The 27406-nt window shown below is 39.3% G+C and overlaps 1 protein-coding gene across 22 annotated transcripts in view; it reads right to left on the bottom strand.

Annotated features, from left to right (window-relative positions):
* TBC1D5 (TBC1 domain family member 5) overlaps positions 1-27406 on the bottom strand; it is a 412711-nt gene that overhangs the window by 361059 nt on the left and 24246 nt on the right. For 2 of the 22 annotated variants that reach the window (XM_084858381.1, XM_084858390.1), the window contains exon 3: positions 25838-26016. The exons of 16 other annotated variants lie outside the window; for them this stretch is intronic. The gene's annotated coding sequence lies outside the window, so the exon portion shown is untranslated. Of the gene's footprint in view, positions 1-54; positions 26017-27406 lie in introns of those variants that run through there. 4 more of the 22 variants (XM_084858393.1, XM_084858395.1, XM_084858392.1 and 1 more) reach the window with 3 other exon arrangements.

Below are 27406 nucleotides of genomic sequence, written 5' to 3'. Positions count from 1 at the left end.
TATTGGAAAGCTCTTTAATATTTAGTGATGTAAACGTTTTCTTAAATTACTTACCTGCTTTTTGGAATGTAACACATGGTCAGCATAAATGGATCCTTCGCACCCTTTTGGTTGCTAAAAGACTGATACTACGATACTGGAAGGATAAAAGCTCACCACCTATAACACAATGGATTGAAGACTTACCAAGGTCAGCAACGTTTGTAAGAGTGGTATATAGACGTAACTTGCAAACAGACTTATATTTGGATATCTGGTCTGCTTTTACTGAAGTTTACGTGTAACCTATTTTTTTTCTCCCCAGAATATTGTAACATTTGAAACTGAGGATTTTAGAATATGTTGTTATAGTTGTAATTTTTTTGGTTTTATTATTTTTCTTTGTTTTTGTTTTGTTAAAACTCACAATAAAAAATTGATAAAAAAAAATTGAAGTGGTGAACTGAATATACCTAAACACAAAACTGGAAAGAGTTGTCCAAGGACAGACACGGTACTATCCCATAGCAGCACTATTGCTGATAGTATTAGAATAAATATGTGAACATACTAAGGTGTCTGTGACCATTGGATGTGACAATGGTTATGCTTGAGGAGGTATCAACTTTGTTTTAAATGTTGTCGCATTTACTATAGCACAATTTGAGAACTGTTCTATACTGTAAGCCCCCTTGAAACTACCATGGTCTTGAAAAGTGACAAAGAAATATTTTAAATAAATTTTCTGTTCACTTTTTAAATATTTAAAATTTAAATTCATATATTCATCTATACAGGAGGAGGAGATAGTGCTGCCCACAGGTGCCACTGCATGACCAGCAAGTGCAGAACCGCCTAGGGATAAAGGAGTGCTTGTGGACATCACCTTTCCTAAGTGCTTTCCTAAACTGGTGAGAAAGGGAAATTGTACTGTTTATCAGTTTTTTACTCTGGGCAGTGACGTAAAGGAAAATGGTTCCCCTGTACTTCATCTTTGTGCATTAAAACACCAGCAGATTCTCCAGGATACAGATTCCTTTGTCCAGAGATTTGACAGCAATGATATAGGTTTATGAGGTCTGTCCTATTTTATTCTCACTTTTCTGTATGATAATACATGTACTATGTGGCCTATCAAGGTGGCTACCATTCTTTTTATGCTTTTTTGGATGCCTCTTGAGTTGAAGAGCTGTGAGGATGAAGCATCTTTCTTATGAACAATACAAGTAGCTCTTTACTGCTTTCATTGGGCAAGAATCTGTTATTTATGTAGGAGATAGACAGGATTTTCATTATTATTAGTTTATAGCAAACTCTCTAATAGTGGCTCACACTTAAAGCAATAGATTATCTATATATGTATGATTAGCAGAAATATATGTGATGGTCCTACAAAGTGGTTCAAGAGTGCTTTACAATTTTGATCTCATTTATCCTGTTGATAAATCCAATATCCATCCAACTATCACAAAAATGGAACAGAGAAAGAACTATAGTATTTCCACTGAAGATATATGTGAAAGCGATATATGCCACAACTTCAGTTTTTGAACAGTCTATTATTTATATGACAGAATGAAGATCTAAAAACATGAAACATACCCTTAAATTATTCACTTATTCTTTTTTGAAAGAAAAGACGTCAATCTAACAGTAAAAGACTTCAAGAGGATTTCTAACAGTTTCAAGAAAATTGCCTTATTTATCAAAACTTTATTCCCCACGTCAGTTCATTAAATACAGTAGATGTGCATTAAGGTCAAACAGTGTCAACCAATTATTGTTGTCGAAGTCTTACTGAAAACAAACAAGGTAGACACTAAATTATTTTAATAGGTTGGCTGAGCACTATTTATCCTATGTATATTTCAGCCATTAAAGTGTATTTTAGCAACAGTCATATATAATACTATTTTATCAAAGCAGCATTAAACATGACTTTTGTCTGTTTAAGTGCCAAGATAACAATCAACCATACCCAAATCAGCATATTCAGCTGCATTCTCTTCTTTCTTTAATTCTTATTGCAAAAATGTAAGAAATATTAAAAAGTACTACTAGTACTTTTTTGTCTTTCTAAGGGAGCATTGTAGCGTCTATCACAATTAAATGTGATCAACTGTGGCTTTTGTCACAAATATATAAAGTGTATTTATGTAACTTCTGTAGCTTCTGTCACAATTAAATATATAAAGTGGCAATGAAAGAGATGTGCAACTTACAAACTTCTACTTCTTTGCAATGCTAGTGGTGGATCTGACTTAAGCTTTGCTAGAACTATTAGAATGCTTAGAATTTAAATGTTAATGTTTCAGGAATAAATGGGGAATATCTTTTCAGGAGCTAATGTGGGGTAGTGGAAAGAGGATATGGAGTTGGGCTTTGGAGACCTGGGTTCAAATTCTCACTCAGACAGAAAGCTCACTAGTAGCCTTCTCTTAGCAAAACCTACCTTATTGGGTAATTGCAAGAATAAAATTGAGCAAACCCCTATACACCATCTTACACTTCTTAGAGGAAGGGTTAATAAAAAATATTAAGGCCACAGTCCTATGGGGATGGTCGTAAACCTCTGAACTCGGAGGCTTACAGCCATCCAATGCAGAGTGGGAGGAGTGGCAGAGGCAATCTGAGTGGCAGAGGTGAATGGAGCTCCCCCCACTCCGCATTTTAGACGGATGTTTTCGCCCATCTAGCTGAGGCATCAGGGAGGGTGATGGAAGCAGGCTGGGGAGGCCTGGGGCTACAGCGTAAGCTGGCCTCCCCATTCCCCTCCCCTTGTTGACCACCAGCACATCCCTTTCCCCTTCCCTCCACACCAGCTGCAAGGGGGAGGGGGAGAGGGCTGGGAGCTCAGGCTCCTGGGTCCAAGTGCTGTCTCTGACCTTAGATCCAGGAAACTGAAGTATCCTATGGTCCCCCAGACTCTAAGGGCCACAGGACTGCTCTCTACATAAATGAATAGAAATTTAGTATTTTTCTTTTATCATGATTCAGAGCTGTCATTACCTTAAGATTCTATTTGCTGTTAGATTAAATGCTAACAAGGTTCAACTCCCTACTTCAAATATCAAGTCTTCTGGCCCTGGATAAGATTCAAGGAGTTTTGTTACATTAAAATAGGGATGGAGAACTGCTAGCCCATGAGCCAGATGTGGCCAGTAGTGCATTCCCAATGACCCTGCAGACAAGCTACAACCTGAAAAAACATCCCACTGCAATAATGTAATAGAAAAATATTGTAATACAAGCTATCTAAACACAGTGATAGTCCAGAACCGAAAAAGTCTCTCGGTATGCATTTATTTGGCACTCAGATGTATACCCAAGAATCTGGTCAACAATAACATTTAACTTGCTAGTAGGAGGACCAACTCTGGGAAGGTAGCACTCAATAGTTTACAGAACTGCATGGGCCTGTATTACTCATATATACCAAATACTGACATTGATTGAGTTCAAACATGGTGCTGTAATATCTTTACAGTATTATCAGAATCCATTTTATGAAAATGTATTGTTATCTACAAGTGGTTTATTAAGAACGCTTTAAAAGCCTACCATTTACCAACGCATTCTAAATTTCACCTCCAAACAGGAAAGTGCAGTGCTCTGATATAAGGGCAGCCCGACATATGACAAAATTCTTTATCAATAATATTAAATGTTTACTGTGCTTCTGTTACTTTACAGATACTGGAGCCTAATTAACTAGATAAGATATTGATTGCAATGCATAAAACATATGAATGCAAGGCACACCTCAACTATAACAGTAGTGAAGTATTAATTATCACTAACTGGGCTAATGCAGTAGTGAAAAATTTCAGGCCCAAGGGCCAAATTCAACCCTTCTGAGGTCCCAATCTGACCCTGTGTCCCTGGCCCCATACCCTTCCCCTCAACCACCACTGTTTGGTGGTTTCCCAGCTTTTGTGCAGTTTTTCCCCATTCTAAAAGTTTGAAATGTCTCTCACAAGATTTCATTACTGTCAGTAACAGCTTTAAGCTAAAATATGTTGGTATTTTTGGTCCTGCCCCTTTTTCTTTTGTTTCAGCCCACCATTGGCATGTTGGCCCTGAGAGCTTCTCTGAAATGGAATTCGGCCCTTGGGGTAACAGCAGTTCTGCACCCCTGATATAATGAATACATATATAGTAATACTTCTGGAATTAATCCAGCAATAACAGAATCACTATCGAAAAATGGCTTAACTTTCAATTCTCATCCATGTGGCATATGAACAACACCACTTTTTGAATATGCAATCTTACATGTAAGTAAATCTCGTGAAATAATCAATGATGAAAAATGGATAAAGTAGAAGATCATTCATCATGTTTAATTTTCTTATTCAAGTTTCCCTCTAGTTGTTATGAACGGTTATCTTATTTCCTGCCGACTGGCATAAAGACTGGAAGTTGGTTCTTCATATTAAAAGTACACCTGTATATATTTATCTGCATCTTTGTTACTACTTCTCATTTAGTCAGTGATGCAGATGAAGAATGATCAGAGGTATCTTTCCAAGGACAGCCAAGGATTACTTTTGCAGTGTAAAAGTAAGAATCTCTACTTTACCTAGATCACTCAACCCTCATAGACAGATTTATCCTATAGCAAGAGATATGGAACCAAGTACTAAGATAAGGAAGAGGCTAGAGGCAAGTAAAGCTGTTATAATTATAGATGGGAACACAATTTGTTAAAGGAAGTGTACTGAATAATTACGTTTGAAATTTTAGCAAGATGCCCAGAGGTTTTCTTATAGCTGTCAGGAACTGGAAATGCTCATGAGTTCTTCTCAAAAGTCAGCTACAATAGCAGTTCAAAAGACACCTTTCCTGTAGTCAACCTGACTTTGAAGAATAGAAATTAGGAACACACACTGAGCATACTGAGATTATCTGATACCCAAAATTGTATCTCCCTCAGAATGATTTGTTTAGATTAATACATTATTTTATTTGTCAGAGATGAAACTTGGGATTTAAAATGATATTCAGGATACTAACTGAATTGAAACCTAATATGGAATTTCATGGGGCATGGTTCTAACAATGAATAAACACAGAAGGAATTACATAGAACGTCATCCTGATGTAGGGTTTTTTCCCCCCTTTTCAACATAGGCTTACCCTAAATATAGAAAAAGTAACGTTTATACCTACAAGTGAAATACCTTCCTGGGACTAATTTAACATGTGATACTTGAGTGCTTTTGAGCCTCTTTCTGGTTCACAGGACATTAACACTGAGCAGAAGAGGGAGAAAGGCTTTTTAAAATGGGTGGTACATTCTAGCCAATTTGAATTATATTTTACAGAACGCAGAGATGCAGAATGTGTGAGAACAATCTTGATTATATAATGTTGAGAAAGAAGACATTTACCAACCTTTTTCTTTTACATTGTGCTGCTGAAATAAAGAGGGCAACCAGTATGCCTCTATATTCATGGAAATAAAAGTCTAGACCATGTTCTAGAGATACCTAGAATAACTATCAACTCCAAAGGCTAGATCAGCAATGTAATGACAGAAGGTGATCTGTTTTTCCTTTTCCTCCAGAAACAAGAGGCCAGAAAAATGGGAAGCTTTCTAGCAGTGCCAGATCTGAGAATGATTATGAAAGAATTTAGCTAAGACTGGTTCAGCCTTCCACTGACTGGAAAATACAGACTGACTGGGACCAAGGGTTGGATCCAATGTTCTCTGGGCATACGTGTGCTCATGGAATGGGTGCTTTCAGGTCTTTGATTTCCCTTCCCCTGTGTTTTCAGAAAATCTGCTCTGGATGGTTAGGGGATCCTCCAGATCTGCATGAGAGGGGATATGGGGGCCTAGAGGGAAATAGTGAAAATCACCTCCTCCTTTCCATTCACAGACGACCTCTTCAGAGGATGCAATCCAGGGTGTTTTAACATATGTACCATACAATCCTGCTTGTTAATTGAAATAATCTAGAGAGAGAACCTCCTCCAGGTATCCCCAGCTGGGGGACCAGACAGTGTAAACTGTGCTATTTTCCTTCTGCTGATGGCTTTTTATTGCTCCTTTTGCTTATAATTGGATTGCTAACTTTTTCTTAGTAGTAGTTTGTAATATGCCTTCAAAACTGTCTAATTGAAAGATGGGGTAGAAGTGTTTCAAATAAACTATAGAGTTTGAAAACCATTTCCATAAGCATTTAAATAGCCCATTGTCAGATCAAGAGAGCCAGTGTGGTGTAGTGGCGACAGTGTTGGACTGGGAGCCGGGAGATCCGGGTTCTAGTCCCCACTCGACCATGGAAGCTCACTAGGTGACTTTGGGCCAGTCACAGACTCTCAGCCCAACCTACCTCCCAGGGTTGTTGTGAGGATAAAATGGAGGAGGAGGATCATGTACATTGCCTTGGGCTCCTTAAGGAGGAAGAAAGGCGGGATATAAACATAATACACAAAAGAAGAGATTTGTATGGAATCTATGCACCGTTTGCCTGTTTCCCAGAAAACAAAAATCATGCACATGACTAGGGCCACCTCTACCATTAGATACAGTGAGATGGCAGCCTCTGGTAGTGGATGCAGTGGGGATGGGGGTGTGAAGAGTGGTGGTGAGCTGTTGGAGGACAGGGCTATGTGGGCATCACAGCTTGTCTGTGGCCTCAATGTCATTCCACTTCTAGCGTTGAAATAAGATTCAACTGCCAGTCCAATTAGCATCTGTACATGAAAAGTGGAAACACCATCTTGTCCTTCGCCACAGGCAGTAAAATGTCTTGGATCAGCCCAGCACATGGGGATATGCTTTATCATTTATTGAAACATTTCCCAGTAAATAGTTTTGCACAGGAGTCATCCTTTTGTTATATACATGGACATTATTTAGCACAAGGTGATTCTGGTACTTTGATGCAACTTAATATAAAATGTAGAAACACCTTTATTCTACCTTCAGAAAACAAAATTATAAAAGCTCATTTAGGCATTTATTTCTCTGGCTGCAAATCACTCCACATATACACAAAACGCATTCAGAAAGCAACAAAATTTACTATATGTGCAATGTTTTAAGAGGCAGAGAGAATATTATTAGCATATGACATCCACTATGCTATTATAATAAATGGGGAAAGTAGGTGAGATTCTGTCAACAGTAAGGTCTGGGAGAAAGCATCATCATCAGAATGACAAATATGTCATCTCTAAACAAACAAACAAAAAAATAGGTCATGCTGACATTCAAAATCTACAAGTTAATTTTTTTCCTTCCATTCATCTGTCCTTTTTTAAAACACACACACACACACACACACACACACACACTATACTTTAGCTCCAAAAAGTCTCTTAATTCATCAGAGATATATACTTGATTATTCTTTCAGTGTTAAGATTGCCAATATTAAACAGCCCAAATGGAAGTAAAGATTTGTTTTTTTCAATTCTTCCAAAACACTAACAGTGCAAAAATAAATACTAAGCATTTTTAAAGCCTTATAGAAATCTATGATTTGTGTTATAACTGTGCATGCATGATAACTGCTTTAGCTCTGTTGCTGACATGCAAACTAAGTCTCCCAGGGCTCATACTACACATGTGGTCGAAAGCATGCACTGCAAATTAATTTTATCATATCAAAGAAACCAAAAGTGAGCAACACGGCTTGAAGATTTAGGTTTTATAATATATTACCATTGCAATGCCCACTTCATTTTCTTCTTGCTTTCTTTATTCACCAGTTAGCTCTAACTCTGATGTATAGAGGACCAAGTAACTGAAGACAAAAGTTAAGCTACTTTTGTAAAAGTGTAAAAAAACACTGGGGTGGATCAATCGTGCCCTTCAGTACACAGAAGACTTCTGTTCAGAACCTATAACAATGTGTGAACTCTTTTACAGAACTGCACTTGCATCTATTTCCTTCCATTCATTGTTTTTTTAACCCAACCTATAAACTTTGGGCAAAATTGCCAGCGTTTTAGGGCCAAATTACACCTGACATAAAACACATGGTTTACTCTTGTGTGCATTTTTATTACAAGTAATAGCTGATTGGGGGGGGAGGTCTAAGATTATGGCACATGCCAGCCTTCCCCAATCTTGCACCATCAAGATGTGTTGGACTACAAATCCCATCATCCCCAATCAGCATGGTCAAAGATCCACATGCCTTTGAGCAAGTGTACTTGGATGCCTTCTCCTCCTGAACTGCTTTTGGAGAGGGGAAGACAATGGCGTGTGTTTAGAGAATCTCCAGTCTTTTGTTTGGAGGAAAGCTGCTCAAGTACCCCCCCCCCGCCCCCCCGCCGGCAGGAGCACACTCCAGCAGGATTGTGTACAGAATATAAGCATAATGATAGGCTACAGATGAACATAAAGGAAGAAAGGGAAAAGATAATGCGTTAACATAAGGGGACAGAGAGCAGGGGACAAGCAAATGTAAAAGATCAAGGAAGGATTTATGAAGGAAAGAAGTGGCCCAGGAAAGAAGGCATGGAGGATGTAGGTACCAAGGGAAGCTGGGATAGATACAGCATTAGGAGGGGAAATGGGGCAAATGGCCTAAGGGAGGAAGTCTGCAATAAGTAGAGGCCAAGAGAAAGGAAGATAAGAGAAAGCCAGCTGGGATCAGGGCAGTCTTTATGACCATGTTTCAACACACACACACACACACACACACACACAATTTGGTTAGGATCACACTAGTAAATAATTTCTTTCAGTACTTGTTCCAAACTGATGAATGTCCATTAAAAAGAGAAAGAACAACAAAGCAAAACACACAACTTACATAAGAATAAGCAGTTCTATTTACAATGAAGGGTGCTGCCATTTTTTCCGTATAACATAAGCACACATACACAACTATACCTTATCAGGACTTTTAAATTCAACAGATTTTACAGGCATGGTTTAAATTTATAAACCAAAAAGTGTAATAAGTTCCACCACTGTTACCAGATCAATAAAGTAACATATATATATATATATATATATATATATATATATGTATGTATATGTTTGTGTGTGTATGTGTGTATATGTATGTATGTATGTATGTATCTCTCTCTCTCTCTCTCCAAGGTTTAACTTAAAGTACTGTAGAGAAACTGTTGACAATACACTTACCAATACAGAAGTTTCAACCTTGTCCTGAGGTTGGCTTAATTTGGTGAAATTTAGAATAATGCCATGCACATTTGCGAAACAGATGCTAAGAGACTCTAAAGGACATCCAGCTCAATCAGAAGTTATATTAAAGTTCCATCTGGGACTTCATTTCTCTGTAACTGTCACATGTCAGATGCAAAAAAGTTATACTGCATACTATTCTTAGAAACAGAGCTGTTATTCTTCCTATGAGCCAGTCAAATACTTACAAATTATTGTTGCTTTTAAAGTACCAGTTAAGAGTTTTGGACTGCTGCAGACAAGTTCATTTGTGTAATACCACTCTTCAGCAACTTCTAATGACATCTGTATTCAGTAGTCTAGGACACGGACTGGATATAAACTAAGTGAATGCACTTCTTTAATCACATATGTAATAAAATTAATGCACTTGTTCTTCATCTTCTTGTTAGGCACCAATGCTCTCCAACACTGATCCCTCAGGAGCATGTGCCAGTCCTGCTCTCTTATATATCGCCTTTGAGAGCAGGCTAGATGGGGGAACTGTATGCAATACAATCAAGTCAGAAGCTGTGGAGAAAGGAGCTGGTTCTCATGATTGATGACCACGTGACATCACTCAGAACAAGGATAATCATCAGGTTCCATTACCAGGAACACTGCCTACTTCTGTAGCAGCAACTGCCACCATAGTAGCACGAGGAGAAGATAGAAAATCAGTGTTCCAGGGCCTGACAATGAGTGAGTTTTTGTCATCTGCTTACTTACTTGTTTGTGACATGTAGATTTGCTGCAGAAGACCTTGCTGCCCAGAATACTCCTGCTTCCTAGAGAGGCCTGGCAGTGACTTGGCATTTTCCACACTCACCGGCCTTATTGGACTATAGCTTGAACCAAGAGCTGTAAGAATGCTGCTTCTCAGGGGGGTGGGGGGCTCTCCAGGGAGTTCAAGGGCTTCCCGCTCTGGCCATTTTTGTGCATGTATTTTTTAGCAGATGGTATGGGGGAGTGCGAACTTCATCCAAAGCTTCGGGTTCTGGAGGATTTCAATGTTCATGCTGAGGTCCCTCAGTCAGGAATGGTTTAGGATACACCTCCACCATGCCGACCATAGATCTGTCCCAATTAGTAGCTGGCCACACGCATGCAGCAAGGCACATTCTCAATTTTGTGTTCTGTTCAGGTGAAGTTGGTGCCCTGAAAATGGAGACTTGCATGCAATTCCATTGTCATGATCACTTTCTGGTTAGTTTTGGACTGGTTGTCGTTATGGGCCTCAACATGGGTGGAAGACAAGTCAGAATGGTTCAGCTCAGGCAACTGATGGATCCAAATGGTTTTCTTGGGGAGTTTCCAGCCTCACTTGTCAGGAGTTCCGTCAAAGCCCTAGTTGATTTGTGAAATATGGAAATGGCCCGGACAATTGACACTATTGCTCCAAAGACCCCTCTCACCCCTGTAAAAAGCCAGGTCAGTCACCTGGTGTAACAGAGAGCTGAAGGCAATGAAACAGAAGGGCTAATAGCTAGAGTGCCAAAACAGAAAAACTTGGGATGAATCAAACCGAACATCCAAGTCCAAATGGAAACCTCTTCTGTGGTGCTAAGGGCAGTGAAGAAAGCTTACTTCTCTGCTGCCATTGCATGCTTTTCCACGCTGCGCAAGGCTTTTTTTGCTAGGATGCTGGAAAGGGTGAGCCAGTGCTGTGAACAGAGAATCGACAGGAGCGCCTGCAGGAAAATCCCTCAGAACCCTCTGCAATCCATCAGAATGCATTGGCCTCTGGGGGTGGACTATTTTAATAGATTCCCCTTATAGAGAGGAAAAGCCAATGAGAGCACATCCTATGGATGTTTAGACAGAAAAAAGTCCTTTAACTCCCAGAATTTCCCAGCCAGCATGGCTGCCTGGGGAATGCTGGGAGTTGTAGGGCTTTGTTCTGCCTAAACTTCCATAGGATTGAGCCCTAAAAGTCTAACCCCCCACCGCCTAGATAGCTTTTGCTATTGGATGGTATGGCAATGTAATGAATAAATAAAATGATCTGACCATGACAAGGGAACAAATGGTAAATCCCCACATTTAGATAATCATCCTCCTGCCCGTCTTTTTGCCCCTCACCAGTCATTTTGGGACACAGAGCAGGTTTAAACCTGCTTATTAAAATCAGTATAGCCATTGACCTGGTTCGCACAACAAACTAGAGCTCACTGTGGGTTATTTAAGCCACAGTGAGCCAAGATATGTGCCAGGCACGATTTGAATATGGAATCCCCAATTGGGGGTTGTGTCGGACAAACTGTCCATTGTGTCTTCATTGTTTTCAATAGGTACATCATGTTTTGCAAGGTTTGCAGGGTGTTTTATGACTCGCATAAGCACTCCAGTTTTTCTATGGACTTGAAGGCTTGGAAAAAACAGATAATTTTCAAGCCAAACATGGAGATGTTTGGGAATCCTTGTCTAGTGGTGCTGATGTCCTATAGTCTTTTAACAGCAATGAAGCTGTGATTATGTTGGCTCAATACCCATTCCCAGTCATCTGCAAGTGCATGATCTACATTGTTTAAAGGAAAAGAGATTACGTTGTCAAAGAAGGCTTGCAATTCTCTGGACTTTTCAACTAGACACTCCTCCACTGTCAATTCAAGAGGTTATCTATAAACCATACAAGGGGAAGCAATGTAAGACATTTCATGGTCGATGGCAACAGATCCCGCCATAACCTGTGCCCATATGATTACATTGGACATGTTCCCTTCTCCCTAGTTGAGGCTACACACTTTTGGCAGCCTTCCCCTGAAAAATTCCTTCACATGGGTAGTTGATGATAGTTGTGATGACAGTATGAATGAAACCTTAAAGAACAAGAATAGTACCTATAACCCTCAACATTGGGTTAGAAATCATATTGGGATAGGATCCATAGTTTTAATGTACCCATGTTACTATCTTAATCACAATCCAAGCCTATGCTTTGCATGAAGCATGTAACGAAATGTCATCTGGCAGATACTGGTAGTTGTTACACAATCAACAAATAGCACCATAATCTTTTCTCAAACAAAACTGTAATGTGAAAGATATGCAATCTATATATCAGAGGGTTGAATTGAATTTATATTAGTAAGACTTGATTCCTCTATGTTTCATATGGAAAAATTCCGAGTTTGCTTTTATCTGCTGTGTAAAACTAAACTAAGTGATTAGCTACAGGCAGAAAGAGGCATTCCAAATATATCAACATCCACACAATGAATGAATACTGAATGAATGGTGGCATATTGAAGCTTATTCCCTATATCGCTTGTGAAAAAAATGTCCCTTGTTCGTGTAGCACCCACTTTTGGATTAGAACTGTATTTGGACAAAACCTAGTACAATCTTAAGAATTATTCAAAATATCACCAATTCCGTTGCTTTAGGCATAATGGCTCTAGTGTTCATCTGAGTGAAGTGGCTACTCCCCTCACTTCAGTGTCGTCTATATGGCAAAGACCATAAAGTGTAATGGTGTGGGATAAGATTTTAAATCTGCCACTGTATTTTAAATCTTTGCATTGCTGCTGGGTTTTATTTTGTTTTTTACTTCTATTTTATATTGTAGTTTTAAACTTTTAAACTTTTGTAGTATATCATATTGTATTTTATGGTTTTAATGGTTGTGAACCACCCAGTGAGCTTCAGCTATTGGGTGGTATAGAAATGTAATAAATAAACAAACAAACAAGTAAGTTGAAGTTATCAAAAAAATCTGTGGTCTTAAATACATGCTCTTAAATGAAGAGATTAAGCACTTCACTCCTGGGCATGTCTACATAGAACTTTGGATCAATAGCTAGCAGCACACTGAGCTGTATAGTGACTCTTCCACATACCACACATGCTCTATGACATCTTCAAAATTAAAGGCAGGGTGGAGGAACTGTAATTTTTCCTTTAACCTATAGAAAGTTTAGATAAACTTGCCTTTGATGATCATCTAAACAAGCTGCACTGCCAGCATCAAGGGGTGGTGTGGAGATATCTAGCAGGTGCTGCAGTTTATCACAAAACCGTCTAAAATAATTGGAAGTGACAACCAGCACTACCACAAATGATTTATTAGTCTTTCACTCAGCTTTTCAGCATCCTCGGGGCCAGAATAAATAATTTACCAACTCTGTATCTTCCAATCATTAATTCTTCCCTGTGCTTCCAAACTACATTTAACTCTGCTGGGTTTAGTTGAATTAAAAAACACAAAATGAAGACACTTACCTCCCAAGTATAGTATTATCTGGCTGCATCTAATGGTAAAAATGTCCATGGAAAGAAATCCAGCATTAGGAAAGAACTCACCATATCTAGTTAAGTAATAAAGGCTTTCAGAGCATCTATAGAATAAAAGCTTGACAACTGAAATGGAAAGTCACCAAATTGAAAAATCTTATATCTCGGGGCAAAGTGATTAGCAGCACCTTCCCTTCTGATTCATAAGCTTTCTTGTATACACTTGCAAACTGATTCTCTCCATCCCCAAATGACAGTCTGATAAAGCAGTGGAATGGACTTAAAGTGAACAAAATGGAATAATTAAATTAAATTACTTTTCCTTTGAATAATTCTAATATTTTTATGATTAAGTGCACTACAATTTCTAAAACTGAATTCTCTATATTCAAAGCAAAAAGAATAAACAAAATATTCTACTAAGCAGAACCACAGGTAAGAGGAAAATACTGTAGTATGCACAGTGCATGATTCAATTTAGAGCATGAGGTACCATATTCCCATTATGTAGCTAAGACACACAGAAAAGTAAATCACACCCTAAATTCATTTTTGATGTAAGCTGGTTGTGTGCCTCATTAAATCAGTATCTATGATTAAAACAGAGATCATTTTTGGTACATAATGTATTGCATTGTTAGAGCAGCATCTGGTTATAGCACAGGATAACATATTTTTCAGATTTAGAAAAAGAGTGTACAGATCTAAAGAAGCAATCCAGACTTTGATTATATAAAAACTATTTTTGCTGCTAAATGTAAAGGGGTTAATAATATCAGCGTACTAATATTCTGCATTCTTGTAAGAAGCTTTAAGATATTGGAAACATTCAGAAGAAGAATTTCAGGGTACTAACAGCTTTCTTTTAAGTCCTATGGGGCTGAGACAACTCAAACTTTAAGTGCTTAGAAGAAAAGATCTGTAAAGCTATGAGGCAAATCAATAGGGCTTTCACCAAATGACAATATAGTCTAAAATGAAATAAATTATCCATAACAAAAATGGACTGTGATAGCTGTGCTGTGTGTATTACTGGTTTTCTTCTTTTTAATATCAATACAACCCTTTACTTGTCATTAATATCAATACAGTAGGGAAAAAAGTAATATGGGGATGGATACAGATTCAGGTGTGTGCAACTGGGTTGGCGAAATCAGACTTCCCCATCTCTTGATCCCCCACAGCAGCCCTTCCGGTCCAGCACCAAATGCTACACAGGGGACCCTGGTGAATTTGGTAAGCTTTGGTGATGGAGAAAAGGGCTCCACAAAAATTGGGCAAAGGCACTTTTCATGAGTAGAGCTCTGCTCATGGAAGGTGCCCCTGATCAATTTTAGGGGATCCCCCTTTCCACCACAGACCCCCAGCCTACCCCATTTAGCAGGGCCTCCTGACCCTCTATGTAGCATTTTCAGGGAACTGGAGGAGCTGCTATGGAAAGGAGAAGGTGGAGAAGTCCACTTCTATCAGCACAGCTGCAGTGCCTACATTTGAATCCAACCTACAGTATACACTATACACAGTCTCAAAACCTATAATATACACATCATAACTAACAGCTTCTTATGTAGGTGGCCATTTCAACTCAGGGCTAAATAGGAAAGAGAAGGGAACTTTAATGGAATGTATGATCTCGAGCATTCAGCATGTTCCCTACTATTACCCAGGCCAATAAACCCGGTGGGCTTAAATGGGTAACTAAGGGCGCAATCCTATCTAGATAGGCGGCCGCCTCTGAACTCAGAGGCGACCGCCTATCCAAAGCAAGGTAGGAGAAGCAAGGACGGGATAGTTCCCTCCGCGCCTCTCCCGCCCTTTTTCTGCTAGACAGCCGATTTCAGCTGTCTAGCCGCAGGTGGGCCGAGCAGGAGAGGAGGCTGCTGTACAACACATAGGATGTGTCATACATGCAGTTCCGTTCTCCCTGCCCTGGAACACCCCCAGCCACACTCCTTTTCAGCCACTCCGCACTCCTCTTCCAAGCATGGAGTATGGGGCTTCTCCGCGCTGCCTCCGAGGCAGTGCGGAAGTTGGGGGAGGTCAGTTTTCTGGGAACCGACCTTGGAGTGTGGGCTCTGAGGTCGGTTCCCGGAAAACAGCATATCCTACGGCCGTCTAGCTGCTATCTAGAGGCCATAGGACTGCTCCCTCCATATTTGAAAAGCCAGATCCCAACATTCCATTGCATTCCAACATGACAAAGAAACACAGCCCACAAATAGCATTGCAAATTTCTGATTCTGTTTCATTGGTAGTGCCCCAGCTGCTGCTCTATCCGTCTTCTGATTTTAGAATTTTTATAAATAATTTCAGAATTTATTTTTATTTATTTAAATTATATCCTGTTTTTCCTCCAAAGAGCTCAGGGCAGTGTACACGGTTGTACAATAAGTTCTATTGTAACAACCATCCTGTAAGGTAGGTTAGGTGACAGAGAGTGACTGGCCCAAGGTTTCCCAGTGAATTTTATGGCTGAATGGGGATTTGAACTGTGCCTTCCCAGTCCTAGTCAAACATACTATATCACAATGGCTCATGAATTCATACTTTTGCAATTCCTTTCATTGGTTTTATTCTTTCTTCCTCTTCCTCCACAAACACACTGCAGATAAACTGGCTGCATATGCAATTGTGCACATTATAACACCATATTTCTTAGCTAGGATGGTAAAGGATCTTACATGCAGCATCACTCCACCTAATAGTGAACTCAGATGCTGAGGATTGTGGCCAAATGGGGCTACTGAGAAACAAGAGCGAGGAACCCCAAGATACAAAAATATTGTTGAAGAAGTACAATTCGTTTTAAACAAAGTGGGCAAGCCCGTACCCACCCACCCGGCCTAAAACAACCTATGAGGGCTGAGCATGCTCAGTAGCCGCAGACTGTAGTGTGAGAGTTGGAAAAGAAAAACAGAACTCGGGGATGAAAAGACAAGACAGTGGAATGCCCTACTTGTAGAGAATGTCTGTCTGTAACACTAAACAGGAGCACTCCTTTCAGGAGAGAGTATGCGCTGTAACATTTTCTTGCAGGCCCCAGTGGTAAAAAACAACAATGGTGTACTAATCTGCACCACTGTTTATGTGCATGTCTTACTTGCAAGGAAAAAACAAACACAAACAAATGGCAGAACAGAAAGTTGCAGCAAGAGAAACCTCTATACACACAGTGGTCTTTACAAAGTGCAGAAACTGAAACGAATCGAACAGTGAAAAACTAACCAGTGTTGCCACATGAGCAGGTAATTCACAACACAAAAATCTAGGATGAAATTTAAGGAGAGAACTTTGAAAGCATCTCCACTTTGCAGATATGAGGCCTGGTTATTATTATTGGCCAAAGGCACCAGGGGCACAGGGAAATTTTATCACTATCCCCAACTGTGTCTTTAAGTTCACTCTTTTACAAGTCATTTTTGAAAGTGATGAAGGTGATGACATACAGTTCGACATAAAACAGATGGTCACCTCAAAATTATTTAAATTGTTACATAATTACATTCCAACACATTCCACATTCTATTATGGGTCCAAATTCTGCAACGTATATTAGGACTGCTGATTATATAATAGGTTACTCTTTTATCTTGTCCTATGGAAAGCTACTTGCTTTTACTTGCTGTTTGCACCAGGATCTGTGGTCAATGGCAACCCCCCCACACACACACACACAAAACTTGGAAAAGAGTTTGATGGGATGATTTAGAATCCTCATATCAACAAGTATCCTCTAAAGACAGTCATGTCAGATGGTATCAAATGTTTTTTGCATAGTCAATGAAGCAACACGATCAATGAATGACTCAACTCCCTAAATTTTTCAATGATGTGACAGATGGTCACGATTTGATCATATGTGCTTGTCTTTCTCTGAAATGGTCAGGATGTGGTGGGATTTCTATCATTTGCTTCACACAATGTTAGAGCCATTATGAAATTGCGAATGACAGATGAAGTACATGAGACCCTAGCAAAAGAATATGGCCCATGCTACAATAGTTAGAATGTTCTTATTGTTGGAAAGCACAAATAATACTAAGAATACAACAGATTTAATATATGAGTAGATTTCCAGAAGACACCTTAGAAAAAACATAGAATATGTAAATCTAAAACATAACTTAAGAGTGCAAGCAATTCCTCAGGACTGAATAGTGTTCTAAACTTCACTGACCTCCTTAAAATAGAGTGAACCCAACTGATTAATAAGTCCATAAATAAATAAATAAATAAATAAATAAATAAATAAATAAATAAATCTAAATATTGATGTTAATTTTCATCATGGGCTGATTACATTCCTGACTTTCATATCATAGTTTCTAGACAATATTCCTAGGAAAATTAGCAATTTTGCTCAATAAATGATGGCCCATTTGTTAAAGAAAAAACAAGCAGCAGATGCTAGGCTGGGTAGGCAGTGTCACTGTGGGAATGAAGATTGTGACCAACAGAAACATATTTAGGGATACCTGAAGCTTCTGAAACAGAACAGTATATGGATAATAAATTTTCACAATTAGTCCAATTACTCACAAAAGAGAGAGCTTGACTGAAAGCACCTAAACGTTGGAGTCATATTACATGTAGCTCCATTATTCCATGGGTGACTTTGAGGTTGAGTAGAGGCCAACTACTGGGTAGCAGCAGGTAGGTGGGAGAATGCCAGCCATTTTCCTGCTCAGAAACGCCCCCCCCCCCAGCTGATTTCCCACCTGCTAGTGGAAAGACACATAGTCTAGTATCCTTTTCCCCACTGGAAGAAAAGTGGTTAAGGGGAATAATTTTGAGTGGGCAATCAGCTGACAGGGAAAGTTTAAGCAGCCAGCCCCTCTGCCAGTCTTCTACTCTTCCTTAAAGCCACTGATGGCTGCTTTGATTAAAAAACACACACACAACCTTGCAGTTTTGCCAGTATTCAAAAGGAATGTTTGCAAACCCTGAGATGGTATTAAAAAAAACCCATTCCCTTTGCAAAAAACAAAAGCAAAAAACCCTTACCATAGGGGTGGGGGCTTAACTGGCAACAGGAGACCGGCTCACTACCAGATAGGCAGCTATAATTTCAAGCCTTGGGGCCAGGGTGGTGGTGCTAGTTCACATTTTAAGTCCCCATTCAAGGATTTCACCCTACTGGTAAACATAATCTCAGAAAATGTGCCCTTTGTGTTTTACATGATGCCCATATGTACCATAGCAGGCAGCAACTTAGAAGAGGCATTCTCTCGTGTGTCAAAGAGAAGGGGGAATGCCTTATTTATTTATTTATTTATTTATTGCCCATCTGGCTGGTCATCCAGCCACTCTGGGTGATGTACAACAATAAAAACAGTTCAAAACAATAAAATTCAACATTAAAAACTTCACATTTCTAAAATTACCCTAACCCACCCCAAACGCCTGCCTGAACAACCACTTTTAATTAGTTTTTAATTAGTGGCGGAAGCTCATTAAAGAAGGGGCATGGCGGAGTTCCCTAGGGAGGGAGTTCCACAGAGTGGGGGCCACCACAGAGAAGGCCCTCTCCCTCGTCCTCACCAGCCTAGCTGTCCTGGCTGATGGGACAGAGAGAAGGCCATCCGAGGCTGATCTTGTTGAGCAGCCTATCTGGTGTTGCTGGAGGCGCTCCTTGAAATAGGCTGGGCCAGAACTGTATAGGGTTTTAAAGATCAAAACCAACACCTTGAATTTGGCCTGGAAAACAACTGGTAACCTTCAAGCACTGGAGTGATGTAATCTCGCTGGCAGCTGCCTTTAATCAGGCGAGCCGCTGCGTTCTGTACCAGCTGCAGCTTCTAAGATGGTCCTTACCAACTGTTTTTATTGGTAGTGATATTAAAAACAATAGATCTTTCCAAACAAAACAAGAAGTGTGCTGTCTGATTAAGTGAGGGCATATTTTTAGTAAATCAAACAGGGGGGTTAATTGATTAATCTAACCAATTAACAGATTGAATGTCAAAGTCTAGTTTTTATCCTTTGAGAAATGTTTTGCCCCTAAACAAGAGCAAAAGAAAAGGGCTATGTTGAAGAGCCTACATAATATGGAAGTGAATCATCATTAAATCAATACAAATATGTATTACATATATTAAAAATAAATGGTTACAATTCTGGATATAGTATCTAGGTTGTTATTTTGTTTAATTGGCTGTGATTTTTCATGGAGTTATGTGCACACGGAGTCCCACTGATTTCAATAGCACCATAACTGCGGCTCATGTAATTCATATGCTCTAATTGAAAACAACAATCACCTTATAGTACAAGTACCCTAATTGTTTTCAAAAGAGTTTATCACGTCGCCCTATCTGTCTATATGGGCTGTCAGGTCTATGCCCGCAAGTCCATATCATGACAAATCTTCTCATGGGACTCTTACTTCAATCAAGAACAACTGTTTAACCTTCTTTACTTTTTTAAAAAACCACAGAGTCAGAACTTAGGTTTGCTACATGCAGTTAGCAGAGGGATTTCCACTACTACCTCAACTCAAATAACTCATTCATTCTCTTTTCCTGGTCATTGCAACAAATATGCACAATGGATTTTCTTTCCAAATAAACTTTCCACAGGCTTTCCAGAATTTAACTCTGAGCAGTAGATACTACATTAGCTTCACCTCCTTTGATTGTAATATGCAAAACTCACTTTTCATTTCTTAATGCATCATGTTGTCATAACTGTGAGCTCAAACATTTGTTGATTGACAAACACTGCTGTCTGGTGTCTTTTCTTATAAATGAGCAGAGCCATCTATTTTATTCTGAAAATCCTATGCCCTATTTATTCAGCAATACTATATTCATATTGTTTCTCTGGCATATCTTCCAGTATTATGTATTTTAATATACACATGAAGTTTTAGTTTGAATGGAAACTGGGGACAGCTACTCTGCCAAAGACAACTGTCTCATTAGGAAAATAAAGACAAATTTCAATACAGCAAGAAGAAATACTATCTTGTGCCAAACAAAGATTCGGGATGCCGCAAAATTGTCCACATTAGACAAACTTCAGCTGCAGATTTGCAGCTCTGATGCAGCATCACAGGGAACTCACTGGAACTGAGAGATACCTTTGATGTCTCAGGCCACTCTGTGCAGCCATACAGCCTCCAACAATTACATTATTACACTACCTTGGCAGTGTTGCCGTATACCTGGTGCCCTCCAGATGTTGTGGACTTCAACTTCCATCAGCCCTGGCCATAATAGCCAATGGTCAAGAATTCTGGGGGGTAGGGGTGGCCAAAACATCTGGATGACACCACGTTGGGGAGGGCTGGCCTATAAGCATGGACAGTGCCATCACCAACATTTTTCCCCTCTTGCTTTTGGATACGGTAGATTACCTTATTCTTAATTCCGTGTGTGTGTGTGTGCGCGCGTGCGCGCTGCTATTCTTTCCTGGTTCAAGTCCAGTCTTCCTTGCTGCTCCTTCTGCTAATGATTCTCTCTTCTTCCTCCTCTTACTTTGTCTTTGCATGCCCCAAGATTCAATCGGGTCCTGCTTTTTTATCATGTGTATTTGTTCCCTTCGCGCCACAATTTGCTCTTTTGATCTAAAATATTATTTATATGCAGCAAATTACCTTCAGCTATACTGTACAAGTCCATCTCGTCCTTCTTTAACCATTTTTTAATGTTCTTGCTACTATTTCCTCTTGGACCTCTTCTTGTCTGCTAGTCCTAACCTCTGCTAAAACTGGACTTCTGCTTTCTCCCTCTATTCTTCTCTTTCTATGAGAAAATTCCATTGTTTCATCCATCATTGAGCTCCTAACCTAGGTGTCATCTTTGATTTCTTTATTCCTCTACAAATGCTCCCCTCCCCTAGTAACTACTTCTTATTACTTTCAACATTGTAACATCTATAAAATTGCATCCTCTTTTACAGTCCATCAACTGTCCTTAGCTTGTTTAATTCATTCTAATTATCATTACTATTACAATGCTTCTCTGTTTTTTATGTTAGCCCTCTTTTTCATCTTGTATTTTGTCTAATCTATTGGGTTGGATCCAAAGGTGCCCTTCTTCATTTTGAGGAAGTTTCTTTCCACTAGAAAAAAGAACGTTTGGATCCAGCTCATCAACTCTGAAATGTATTTAGTCTTTGGTTCCTGTTGTGGTCAGCCTTCATTTAGGGTTAGCATCCCCCCGCCCCCATTCAAAGCTCTGAACGTGAGTGCAAACACCTGTCCATTGAAAATACTTGCAAATTTTCAAACACGTGCTCCCGTTCATCTCGTTCCCAATTCCCAGTTCAATTTGCTTAAATTTCCTCAGTAGACTGAATCAATCTCCCCAAATTTGCACAAATCTCCCATTCGATTGCTTCTCAATTTGCACAAGTTTGCTGTTCACAAATGGGAATTGGGCATGAGACGAGCAGCAAGATGATGTTCAGAGAATCCTAGCAATCTTGAACATGCCTACTTCCAATTCAAACCTCTTAGGATTCCAGCTTGATGGGGGGGGGGGAGGAGAGAGAAGGAGCTTGCAAATGTAGGTTTAGTGTTTGTAAGAATGAACATTTAGTGAGAGAAAATCCTCACTAAGATGTGAAATATTTATTTATTAAAGCATTTCTACCCTGTTCTTCAGACAAAAGGGCTCCCAGAGCAGTTTACATGAGACCATTAACAAATAAGATGCTCCCTGCCCTTTGAAGCATGTACTGGAAAGAGGTACGGCCATTTACTCCAATTTATTTATTTATTTATTGCATTTATATCCCGCCTTTTTTCCTCTTGCAAGGAACCCAAGGCGGCTTACATTATCTTCCTCCTCTCCATTTTATCCTCACAACAACAACCCTGTGAGGTAGGTTGGGCTGAGAGTCTGTGACTGGCCCAAAGTCACCCAGTGAGCTTCCATGGCCAAGTGGGACTAGAACACTCCCGGCTCCCAGTCCGTCACTCTCACCACTACACTACACTATCTATATCCAAGATAGATATAGCTCAGTCCAGACACACACAATCACACGATAATGTTTTGTCACTTCCAGCAAAAATAAATCAATAAAAATCAAAGAAAAATGAAAAACCAAGGAACTGTGTATCTACCAATCATGGACCGTAAAATAACATGACAAACGAGACATGCATATATTTCCCCTTCTTACACAGTTAGTAAACAGTACCATTTAGGTTCCTGAACTGTCAAGTACAGCAGTTTGCAAAATTATAGTTTACATTTAACCTACAGGAAACAGACTGCACATATAATTATTATGTGAAGAGAGCTACTACTGTCCACTAAGTGATGTTAGTTCTTTTCTCCAAAGAGCTGCTGCATTATACTCAACTCACTGAGCCTCTCTGCACCCTAATACCCACATTGGCAATGTTAGGTGGAGGGGAAGTTACTTAGGTATTTTCAACAAATAATTTGGACAGGTTCTGTCATTTACTTAAGAAACATGTATAAACAATAGAGTATTTGTTTTCTTTACAAAACAGTAGTGATTCCCTTAGTCCCCCATACTGCACTTGAATATGGGCTTGGGACCAGGCTACCTGAAAGGCCCCCTTCTCCTATTCAAACCTGCCTGGGTTCTATGATCAGAGAACCTTCTTTTGCATTGCCTTCAGAGGGGTTTTTGGCAGCGATGCAAAAGAGAGCTTTCTGGGTGGCCACTCCCTGGCTATGGAACTCCTTCCCAAGGTTCGCTCCTTTTCTGCTGTCCCTCTGCCAGCAGGCAAAGACCTTTTTATTCAAGTGGGCCTTTGATGTGCAAGCTGGTCTGTTGGGTTGGATGTTATTGTTATTGTTACTCTGTTATTGTTGTGTTTAATTGTGTTTTAATGTATTTGTTTTATTGTAGTTTTTATCAAGTTTTATTCGTGATTCTAAGCCCCTCTGAGTGCCATTTTTCTTGGTAGAAAGGGAATACAAATCAAACAAATGAATGAATAAATTAACTCTCCCACGTTAAACCTGCAAGATTAAACTTGCGGGGGGGGGGTGCAGAGCCAGCACCTTGGCCCTTCTGCTTAGAAAAGGAAGCCCTGTTGTGTAAGCCTATGTCCACAGTATCAATATAAACACTCCTGGTGTAAGAGACAGACAACAAAGCACTAGCCCAGTGCTGTGTTGTAGGCCTCATGCACCAGGAGCATTTATATTGATACTGCAAATTAGGGACCTTGCCCTTTTTGTTTTGTTTAGCCTATGTGTTTAACCTATACATACATGTGTGCGAGTGTGTGTTTTCAAGTTTGGAATTAAGAGTTGTTTGAATATTGTAGCCATCCTTATTACTATTAAAATGTGTATGTCTAGCATCCAAAGTTCACATGCTATTAAAAAGCAAGAAGCAAAAACTGGTATTCTCTCCTAAAAATTATATAGTATAGAGGATCCAGCTAAGTATTCTCATAAATCAGTTGGTAAATGGATGAGGTGTGAAAGAACTCTCTTGTTTAATGTGACCTTTGGCTGTGGTTTCACTTGTCATAATTATAAAGTAGGTATTCTCAGGGCCAATGCATAAACTGTCTTATATTACCCTGTAACTATCATAATATGTAGTTCAGGAAGCATTTAATACTTGTACAAGCGAGTGACAGAATATACTGACAGCATTTAATATAAAGGCCTTACAGGCCTTTTTCAGTAATCATTTTCTATTGTGCAGAGAAATTGGAATTCCAACTTCAGATTAAAAGGTTAAAATAAATCAAAACCTCACAAACAGAAGATATGAATTACTGCAGATATACTCCAACTTGAGTTAGAGAATACAACTCATACTATTGCTAAATCCTGCAATGTGTCTGACCTTCGTAAGTATATGTTATAAAAAGTACTACTAGAAGGGAAAAATAATGTAAAATGCAACAAAGGTATTCAAAAGGTGTCACATCAACATGGTTTACGCAACTTCAGCAAATTTAAACATAAAAAGCTATCATTATCTAAAGCTGTTCATCTAATAGAGGAGAGCGAAACGCCATTGATACATATTGTACACAAGTTTTTATCCATGTATATAAATCAAAGGAAACAGCTTCCTTTAAGGCAAGCGTATGAAGATGCTAAAGCAAGATACCAATTAAATATTCATACATTCAATATTTCAAAATAAGGAATTTAGATATACACATGCATAATTTAAGTTCTATAGTGAAACCTATCTACAGAGCCATTTCGACTGTATTTCAACAGCAACCCAACTTGAAATGTACAATGCATCCTTTCCAAGCTGTGTTAAACTTTAAATTCTATAGTAATTCATTTCAAGTACTAAACACAGAGTAAAGGCCATGCTGTGCACATGGCACAATTACAGGAACTACAGCTTTGCCCTCATCAGTATACCACTCATTGCATGAAGAAAATACTATATTGCTTTACACACAAAAAAGCTGAATTAGGAACTAAGTAACCTCACTAAATCAAAAAGTAAATTAAAAGTTAAAAGTTAACTGTAAAACATTTATAGCTGCTGAAATCACAGCAGTAATTTATACACATGTGTGTCTGCAACTCCAAACTATTTATTCATATTTAAGGTAAGAATGGCGATTCATTTCATTTTATGTCTTTATCACATAACCCAAACACATGTAACATCTGCAGAATTATTTAGACAGAACACACCTGCATCCTCTTCTTCACTGGCTTTTCCTTACCATTTCTCCCTGGCTTAATCTCCAGTCAATTCAGGACACTGTTGATATCAGTGGTCATTTATCTTCCCTGTGGCCAAAATCATCTCAGTTTTCTGAGCTCTGGGCCACTCTACTTTTAGTCTGATTTTTTTCTTTCATTGGCCCCTTTATTTTTCCCTCAGTGTGTCTGTCCACTTCCTATTATACCTGAGTGTTATGTTCTTCCACTATATTCTTTACACTTGCTTTTATCTACCCTGACACTGCATCCCAGCAAGACTGTGCTTAACCATGAAGCTTAAACCTCGCTCTCTCCAGCACCTGGCTCTGAGCAGACTCTCTGTGACAGTTTAAGAAGCAGCAACCTGTGCATGAAGGCCCTTCTCATAAGTATGGGAACCCTGGCATTACTGCATGCAACAGCTTGCTGTATATATGCACTTAGCATGGCTTTGGTATACAAGGAAGGGAACCCTATGTGCATTGTACCCCAGAGGCCAAGATGCGGATGCTGATAGCACTGTGTAGTCACCTGCAGGAATCCCTATGTGCACAAAAGGCTTCCACACCCTATACTCAGCATGCAGCGGAAAGACTGTGCCGGAAAATTAGAAGTGCACAGTATTTAGGGTGCTGGGAGGTATGGTGTTACAGAAGCTCCAGTCTTTCTGGAGAGACTCAGAAAGTAATTCTGGGAGACTTCTGCTCCACGTTATGAACACTGGCCTTTGGGGTACCTCAAGGTTCCATTTTGTCCCCCAAGCTTTTAAACATCTACATGAAACTACTGAACAAAGTCATCCAGTGGTTTGAGCTAAAGTGTCAGAAGTATACAGATGCTCTACCTCTCTTTTCCACCTTTCCAGGGAAGCTGTGGAAACTCTGAACTAGTGTTTCAAGGCAGTTTTCAGATGGATGAAAGCAAAACAAGTTGAAGGTTGAAGCAGGTAAGATGGAAGAAGAAGGAATGTCTGCTGATCTGGATGGAAATCTGCAACTGGTTTTGGATGGAACTGCATTCTCCCTGAAAGACCAAGTTCACAGTTTGGGGTTTTTTCTGGATTTGTCTCTATGGAGCCGCAGGTGGCATTGCTGGCTTGGACTGCCTTTTATCAGCTTAGGCATACTCACCAGTCTCATCACCCTATCTAGAGAAAGCAGACCATTCCTCAGTTATTCATGCCCTCTTTAATCCAGACTAGACTACTGTAATATGACCTATGTGGGGCTGCTTTTAAAGACAGTTCAGAAATGTTAAGTGGTTCATAATGCAGCCACTAGGATGTTTGTGAGGGCAAGGCACTCAAGAGTATATAACCCTAATAATGTACCAACTCTATTGGCTGCCTATTTGTTTCTAGGATCAAATATAAGGTACTGATATCGGCCTTTAAGGGTGCAATCCTATGCATGTTTACACAAAAAAAGTCTTACAACTTCTGGCTGGGGAATGGTGGGAGTTGTAGGACTCTTTTTGTCTAAACATGCATAGGATTGTACCCTAAAGCCTTAAACAGTTTGTGACTAGATTATTTAAAAGGCCACCTAAACCCATATGAACCTACTTCGGCCTTAGGATCATATTTTCACAGGTATACTGTTAAGATCCATCAGACTGGCAGACACTCAAGACAGGGACTTTTTGGAACTCTCTTCCAGAAGAAGTACATATGATCTCATATTTATTAAGTTTTTAAAGCAGACCTTAAATATTTGCTTCCATTAAAAATGCTGTGAGTTGGGTTTTAAACTGCTTTAATCTGTTGCTCGTTTCAGTTTCGTAATTAGGCTGTTTTATTTGTATTTTTAAAATTGTGTTATTGTTTTAATTATCTTTTGTAAGCTGCCTTGGGAAGGCTTTGCCCTGAAAGGCAGCATATAAAAGTTTTAAATAAATAAAATGCATTACATCACCAGTATAATGCAGGACATAGAGCATATTAGATGGTGAAGAAGAAATTTAACAGACCTAGAAAGATTTACATAATGCTGCAGACGGGAATGAAGCTATGTTTGGAATGATCTGTGGGGCAGATTAGCATTCATAGGTCTTCTTATCATACCGGATGGCATTTCCAAAGCAGAGCCTACTCAATTTTGATCGGACTCAGAAAAGTTTTCATTACTTTTCTGAGCACCAGATTATGTTCTGAAAGCTGTTCTGAAGCTTCAACCAATACAAACTTCAGTTACTGGAATGACAGTGCAACAAATGTCTATATAAATAATGGGTTGCTTCCAGAGAAACTTCTTCCATCAGAGAAAGCACCTTCCTCCAATGAAGAAAGATCCTTTGGATCCAACCCACTAAGAAGATTTACAAGGAAGTACATTAGTTGCGCACATTTAAGAAAAATGTTTTTGGTTTATGTCTAAATGTTAAACATTTATCTTTACATAGTTATTGAGTAAAA

The sequence above is a fragment of the Heloderma suspectum genome, chromosome 5 (assembly GCF_057233095.1).
Source record: "Heloderma suspectum isolate Gila_16-S chromosome 5, 16-S_ref, whole genome shotgun sequence".
Lineage (NCBI taxonomy): Eukaryota > Metazoa > Chordata > Lepidosauria > Squamata > Helodermatidae > Heloderma > Heloderma suspectum.
Note: the sequence above shows the minus strand (reverse complement) of the source record. Positions and strands in the feature narration are given on the sequence as shown.